Raw genomic sequence first — 8,492 nt, 5'->3', positions numbered from 1 at the left:
GCCTAACAGGGCTCCGCCTCTCAAGTTTCTCGAGCCTTCCAGGGCTCCGCCTCTCGAGCCACCCAGGGCTCCGCCTCTCAAGTCTCTCGAGCCGCCCAGGGCTCCGCCTCTCGAGCCTTCCAGGGCTCCACCTCTCAAGTCTCTCAAGCCCTTCAGGGCTCCGCCTCCTGAGCCTTCCAGAGCTCTGCCCCCCCGAGCCTCCTACGGCTCCACCTCCCGGGCCTCCTACGGTTCTGCCTCCAGAGCCTCCTACCAGAGTCCTGCAACGGGTCGCGTACCCGCGGGTACCCGCATAAAAGTGTCTAAAACGGGTGGATTGTGACATTCCTAAAATTCACGGGCGGGTGGATAATGAACTCCTTGCGGGCGGGTAGTAGCGGATGAAAAATATGTGCAATATTTGTGTCTAAATTACCATTACACATTCGCAACAATGATATGACCTTTGGACCCATTACGTCACCACTGCGACAGTGCGACTTTCGTTGATGCTTCTCGTAGCCTAGTTGGAGCGTTGCAGGAGTAGCTATGGATGAAGTAAAAGTAAAGTTGGCGAGCGGAGTATATAAAATTGTTGACAACGAGTCTTTAAAGGCAAAATTGGATGTGTGGAGAAAGTGTGGTGTAATACGTGATCAGGAAAATAACATCATAAGCGGATTTGCGGCTTGCAAAACATGCCATAAAGTTTTGCCGTTTGATAGCCGGAAGTTGGGCATGTCTTCTCTTAGGAAGCATGTCGAGATTTGCAGGAGCACAGCAGGGGTTTCCAGTGCTACAATTGACAGGTATTTTGCCAAAGGGTACAAACCTCCAAGAGGGGAAGACAAGGAGGCGATAACACAATTGGCTGTGCAATTTGTGTGCCGAGACATTAGATAATTTGAGACTGTGTGCAGAGATGGATTTTTGGAACTGGCACAGGGCTTAATTGACACTGGGGCACGAGCTGGCCTTGTGGACGCGCGTCAGCTTCTGCCCGATCCAACTACTGTCTCCCGTAGGATCACTACATATGCCGAGGATAAAAGACAAGGCATAATTCCGGAGCTGAGGGAACAATTGACCGAGAGCAACGGGGCTGTGACGCTGGATTTGTGGACGGATGATTTCCGAAAAATTGGATATCTCTGTGTGACAATACATTAAATTAAAAGCAATTGGGAACTGCAGGAGTGAGTGCTCTGCACAGCTGAATGGGACAGCAATTTACGTAAAACAGCTGACAACCTCAGGCCAGCCATCATCCAAGCACTCCGCAAATTTGGACTGGATGAGTTCTTTCCCAAACTAGTGTACGTAACTGACAGAGGTGCAAACATTGTTGCAGCCCTCCGCACAGCCACGAGATTGAGTTGCGCAGCACATATCCTGAACACAGTATTGCATACCACACTTGGGAAACCTGCTGGGGACGATTTGTTTGGCGAAGAGGTATCTGGTGTCATTGAGTCTGCTAAGTCTCTTGTGACTTACTTTAAGCAGTCACATCTCCAGAATCGTCTGCAAAAAACACTGAAAGCATCCGTGGAGACGCGATGGAACTCGCTTCACACGATGCTGGACTCCATTAGCAGCCAGTACGATGCCATCCGTGCTCTTCTGGAGGAACGTGATGAAGAACACGTTTAAACTGCATGAGCAAGGAGACTTTGCATGACATTGTGAATTTTTTGGCACAATTCAAAGAAGACACCAAAGCCCTGGAAGCATCCAAAACTCCGACCATCCACTTGACAGCTGTGTGGTTGGAGCGCCTCAGACGTCACCTTCAGCCGTCTTCTACCGACAGTCTGACATTGTCATCGCTTAAAGAAAAATGCCTCAAGATTTTAACTGAGAAATTTTAGCTGCATCTCTTGCACAAGCTGGCAATGTTCTTGCATCCAAAGTTGAAAAGCCTGAAGCTGCTGGCAGACCATGGTGAAATTATGGGAGTTCATAGCGCAGCACGGCGTCTTGTGAAAGGTAAGCTATTCAATCACAAACTTATATGCTACTTGTCTTTAATAATTAACAATTATTGTTAATGGGCAAATTAATAATTTATTGAAATATATACATCCATGTGTCTATTTCTTTTAAATAGAACTCGAGGAGAAACGCGAAGATCTGCTACCATGCCACAGCATCTCGGCAGGCCCAGCTGCGAAGAGAGTTCGTTTGGTTTCAACAGCTGATTGTTTGTCAGATGTAGAGGACTCCAGCGATGACACTGTGCTGCCCGAGGATGAGGTCTCTGCATACATCGAGTTCAAGCCACCCAAGGGGGATCCTTTCGATGTTTTGTTGTGGTGGAAGGAGCATGCGAAAACATTTCCCAACCTGGCAATGATTGCACGGAATGTTCTCTCCATCCCAGCATCGAGCGCTGCGAGTGAGAGAGACTTTTCCACAACTGAATTTGTTATTCAAGAGCGAAGAACGCAACTTAAACCTGGGACTATGGACGATATCCTTTTCCTGCACAGTAACCTTAAGAGAAAGTAAATGCATAGGCATAGGCTATTGTTTGTGAGCGACAGGCTCAGGTAGGTTGTATTTTTTTCTTGTTCTTTTTTTTAAATTTTTTATTAATAGGTCTATTTGCGTTATCAGGTTCCATAGCCTATTTAGGTGCCGATGTAGGCTACTTGAATGGCGCAAAACAAAGCGCACTTTAGCCTGTTTCATTTGCCCATTCATGAGGCTATTGTGATGTTGAGAGAGGTGCGAGATAAAAAATAAATCACTTTAATTGGAATGATTTTAGTGTGTGTGAGTTATCACGGGCACGGGTCAAATATTAACGGGTCTGGGCAGGTGCGGATTTAATTTTTATATTATCACGGGTGACGGGTCGGATCTGGTGCTGAACTTTGCGGGTACGGGCGGGGGCGGGTCTCCAAAAATGGACCCGTGCAGGACTCTGCCTCCTACGGCTCCGCCTCCCGAGCCTGCCGAGTCTTTCACGGCTCCGCCTCCCGAGCCTCCCGAGCCTTTCACGGCTCCGCCTCCTACGGCTCCGCCTCCCGAGCCTCCTATGGCTCTGCTCCCAGAGACTCCAGAGCCTTCCATGTCTCCACCTCTAGAACCTCCTACGGCGCCACCTCCCTCGGCTCCACCTCCAGAACCTTCCAGGCCTCCGCCTCCTGAGGCCCCAGGGCTTTCCATGGTTCCGCCTCCCTTGGTACCGCCTCCTGAGTCTCCCTCGACACCCGCCTCCTGGGCCTCCCACAGCTCCGCCTCCTGAGCCCCCAGAACCTCCCTCAGCTCCGCCTCCTGAGCCTCCAGTACCTCCTTCAGTTCCACCTCCTGAGCCTCCCTCAGCTCCGCCTTCTGAGCCTTCTAAGCCATCGCCTCGGCCTCCCGGGCCTCCCTCGGCTCCGCCTCCCGAGCTGCCCTCGGCTCCGCCTCAGAAGTCCTCCTTGGCTCCGCCAGCTCCCCCAGTGGCCACTCCTCCTCCCAGACCTCCTAAACCTGTCCCTGTCCTATGGCCACCTCCCAGGTCTCCTGAACTTGTCCCTGCCCCTTGGACTTCCCGCCTCCCCTCTGTGCCCCCTTGGACTGCCTTCCTGCCCTCTGTGCCCCCTTGGACTGTCTGCCTGCCCCTTGTGCCCCCCCTGGTCTGTCAGTCTGCCCCTAGTGCCCCCTTGGTCTGTCTGTCTGCCCCTAGTGCCCTCACTTTGTTTTTTGTGGGGTTTTTTGTCATTTATTTTTATTTGTTTGTTTAGGATCGTCTGGAATCCGATCCTTTGAGGGGGGATTCTGTCATGTTCACTGTTGTCTGTTGTTTTGTGCTTTTATGTTGAAGTTTAGTTTAGTTCCTGTTTTGGTTTTTGTAGTCCACTGTAGTTTATTTTATTCTGTCATGTTCACTGTTGTCTTTTGTTTTTGTGCTGTTATTTTGAAGTTTAGTTTAGTTCCTGTTTGGGTTTTTGTAGTCCTCTGTTGTTTCTGTGTATCATTGGTCTTTCCCTGATTGTTTCCTCCAGGTGTCCCTCATTCCCTTGTTTGTTCCCTCCTGTATTTAAACCTGGTTCTTTGTTCAGTCTTTGTCGATCGTTGTTGAATGTTGACGTTTCGCTTCACGCTCTTCATATTCTCTGTCTTCGTTCGAGGTTTCCCTTACTTTTATGGATGTTTCCCCAACCTGTTTAGCCCCTTTATGTTTTCCTCATTTAGTTTATTTTTCCCATCGTGGACTTTTTGTTTGTTCCTGAGTTTGTTTTTGTTTATGCTTGTTAATAAAAGCTGCGTGTGGATCCGAACCTCCCGTCTGCCTTCTCCTGATTTCCCAGATCATTACAGGGGGAGAGCATAGATATGAGGAATGTGGAGAAAATGTGAAGGCAAAGTGTTTTAATTGTGGTGGGGATCACAGTGTAACATATGAAAGATGTGAAGTAAGAAAAAGAGTGGTGGAAATCCAGCAAGTCAAAACAAAGAACAACAGAAGCTATGCGGAGGCAGTGAAAAGAATTCAAGGACAGAAATCAATGGTTGGATCAAGAAAAGATGAAAGAGTATGGGAATTAGGATGGGAGCAAAGGAATCCAAGGGACATATCTGGAAAATTTAATTTTGTTCATGGCACATGGCAAATGGTCATTAATTGTACAGATCAAGTGAGGCATAAAACAGAGTAAAATGTAAGTAATTGTGAAAGGTGATGAGACATTCTTGTCAGTTCAAGACATTTTGTGGGAACAAATAAATAAATGTCTTAAATCAGAGGGAAAATCATCCAGCCAAAATTGAGTTAATGTTTATTCTACAATGGAATGCAAGAAGTTTATCAGCTAATGGACAGGAGTTCAAAGGGTTCATTAATGACTTAGGAACAAAACCAGATATCATTTGCATACAAGAAACGGCTGAAACCAACTGTTACGATCCCTGGTTGTCTGCCCTGTGTTTTCCTTGTCACCGTCACCATGTTTCCCGGTCCTCATCATTGTATCATTGTTCGCACCTGTTTGTCGTTTGTTATCATCATGTCTCTGTGCATTTAAACCCCGCTGTTCCTCCATTCCCTTGTCGTTCGTTGTTCTGACTGTTTTGATGTTTTGCCCATGTACCGATGTCTACTCTGTCTCCTGTTCCAGCCGTGTTCATCCTGCCGTGTTTTCCTAGTTCATGTGCCTCTTGAATGTTTTCGTGTTTTAGTTTCTGTTTACCCATCGTGGTAGTTTCCTTTGTTCCTGTCTGTTTATTTTCACCTTTGTTCAATAAACCCGCATTTAGATCCCACTCCTTGTCTGCCCTCGTCCGCACGCATAACACCAACATTAGACTTTTTAATAGCTGGATATGATAGTATTAGAAGAGACAGAGACAGTAATGGAGGAGGATGTGTACCATTTATCAAACAGGAACAACAGGACAGGGTAGTGGCTAAAGGAAAAGTGTTTATCATAATAGATGTTTGGACAAAAGAAGGTAATATTAAAATAGCAAATTATTATAATCCATGCAAGAAACTGTTATTGGGAAAGTTGGATGAACTGGCAATTCACTTAGAAGGTAAGGTAATCTATTGTGGAGATTTTAATGGACATAGTACGTTATGGGCTATCCATCCATCCATCCATCGTCAACCGCTTATCCTGTGTACAGGGTCGCGGGGGGCTGGAGCCTATCCCAGCTAACATTGGGCGAAAGGCGGGGGACACCCTGGACAGGTCGCCAGTCCATCGCAGACGTTATGGGCTAATTATAGTTATATGAATCGTGACGTTATAGAGGAATTAATGCATAGGAAAATCCTAGTATGCGTTAAACAGTGGAAATGGTACTAGAATATATGTTGTAAATGGGAAAGTATCAGCCGTTGATATCATAATTGTATCTGAATCTGTTGCAAGGTTATGTTGGTGGGAAATTACCAAAGAAAGCATGATGGGGAGTGACCATTATCCAATTCTAATAGAAATAGGTTCAAGAGCAGAAATAATTGATGCAAATAGATCAGGGTATGGGCGTTTAATAAAGCAGAATGGGTGAAGTTCAGGGAAATAATTAATGGAAAAATGGGAGAAATAGAATTTAATCATGATATAGAAGATTTAAACCAGGGCTATAATAGAGGCTGCAATTAAGTCAATTCCAAGGTGTTTAGGAAATTGTAAAAAGAAGATTGTTACATGGTGTACAAAAGAGTGAGGGACAGCAGTTAAAGAGAAAAAACTAAGCATTTAAAATGCTATAAAAAAAACTCAGTGATGAGGAAAATTAGTGGTATTAGGAGAGAATATAGATATCCTGAAAAGCTGAAATGTTTATGAAAGCATTTGTTAAAATTCACAATTAAAAATATAATTGAAGAAGGTAGGAGCGGGCTAGAGGAAACTGCATTAAGAAAAAGAGAACCAATTTTAGAAAATGAAAATGCTAATGATACACTGAACATGCCATTTACAATAGAAGAATTAAATAATGTTTTAAAGAATACTAGATTATTAGCACCAGGCAGGGCTGGACTGGGAAGAGAAATCGGCCTGGGATTTAACATTTTACATTTTACAGTTGTTGAACGGGGCACGCTCAGTTCTCCTGATGGCTAGTCCGCCCCTGATTGGCCCCAAAGTGCGTCGGCCCACCGGGAAAATGCCCGGTTTGCCAGATTACTAGTCCAGCCCTGGTGCCAGGTAAAGATCAGGTTTGTTATATAATGATGTTTAATCTAAGTGAATCACCCAAAAATATTATTCTCGAGAATATAATAAGATGTGGGAATTGGAGAAATTGCCTAGTTGCTGGAAGGAAGCTGTAATGGTACCAATCCATAAAGCAGGGAAGGCAGGTAGCAGTCCAAATGATTACATACCAATTGCTTTAGAATCCCATATACAGCATTGTCACATTTATTTGCAGAAAATTACAATTGGTCAAAATAAAAAAAAAAAGATGCAGTGTTTTCAGAATAATGCAAAGAAAACATTCATATTCATTTTTGAACCACAAAATACTGTAATAATATTGTTTTAACTTAGGAACTGTTCAGAAATCAATATTTGGTGGAATAACCTGATTTGCAAAGCTTTCATGCGTCTTAGCATGCTCTCTACCAGTCTTTCACATTGCTGATGGGTGACATTATGCAACTCCTGGCACAATAATTCAAGCAGCTAAGTTTTGTTTGATGGCTTGTGGCCATCCATCTTCCTCTTGATCACATTCCAGAGGTTTTCAGTGGGGTTCAGGTCTGGAGATTGGGCTGGCCATGACTGGGTCTTGATCCAGTGGTCCTCCATCCACACCTTAATTGACCTTTTGTGTGGCATGGAGCATTGCCCTGCTGGAGAAACCAATACTCAGAGTTGGGGAACATTATCAGAGCAGAAGGAAGCAAGTTTTGTTTCAGGATCCTTGAACATGGCTTGATTCATGCGTCCTTCACAAAGATAAATCTGCCTGATTCCAGCCTCGCTGAAGCACCCCCAGATCATAACTGATCCTCCACCAAATTTCACAGTGGGTGCAAGACACTGTGGCTTGAAGGCCTCTCCAGGTCTATTTCTAACTATTAGACAACCATGTGTAGGATCAGTGATGATCTGGGGGTGCTTCAGCAAGGCTGGATTCGTCTTCAGCAGTGCCCTCTCAGTCAGACCACTGTGCCCACTCTGTCAAAATTTTGTATTTGAATCAATTTTTATAATTTAGTTATTATCTTTTAAATGTGTTTTACTTTTTTGCAAGCCTAAATATTCAACTAAATTGTAAAATTAATTAAATAAAGCCAATTAATCCTTAAACTATTTGTAGTGAGTAATTGAACGCTTCAGGTGGAAGGCCAGTTGATTGCTCTCTTCTTAATTAAACTTTTTTTTCTGCCATGTAATTCAGTCAGAGTTCAGAGGCTGAAAGGCTAATAGAAGGAAATGGATTTAAGAAAAGGAATTTACCTAGGATAAGGATGAATAAATTATGTAAATGATGTAACTAAAAAGCGCATGCATAAGTGGAGAGATGTGGTCCTCATGACAAGAGATTTAAAACCAGCACTCGGTGCGTTCAGTTGTTCTAATTGTGAGGACAGCGGTTAACTCCCTATTGCTGTATTTTATTAATGAATATAAGCAAAGCTGTCTAAAACATTATTTAGGTTGATAAATAGATAGAATTTCATTCAAAACAATGTTCATAAAAAAATCCATCTAGTTGAATTGAGTTTTATCTCAATTAAATTAATAACGTTTAAATATAATGAGTTTTTTTATTTTATTTTATTTTGTTTAAGATTACTCAATTAAATTTCATGGAATTTTGTAATGAAATTGAAATACGTAAATCTGAAATATAAGAACGTTTTTGGAGCGTGCTCTCCTGAGGATCATTTGATTAGACATTTATTAAACAAAATTGTTTAGATTTCACTTTTTGTTAATTTTGTATATTTTTGGCATATTTTAGTGCTTACTTGACACAATTTCAGACACATGTACAGGAAAGGTTTAAAGAAGTATCTTCTGGCTGCAGCCTCTGCTTCACAACAGTTACCAGGAAGT

The sequence above is a fragment of the Xyrauchen texanus genome, chromosome 12 (genome assembly GCF_025860055.1).
Source record: "Xyrauchen texanus isolate HMW12.3.18 chromosome 12, RBS_HiC_50CHRs, whole genome shotgun sequence".
Taxonomy (NCBI): Eukaryota; Metazoa; Chordata; class Actinopteri; order Cypriniformes; family Catostomidae; genus Xyrauchen; species Xyrauchen texanus.
The sequence above is the reverse complement of the archived record's forward strand: the minus strand, read 5'-3'. Positions refer to the sequence as shown.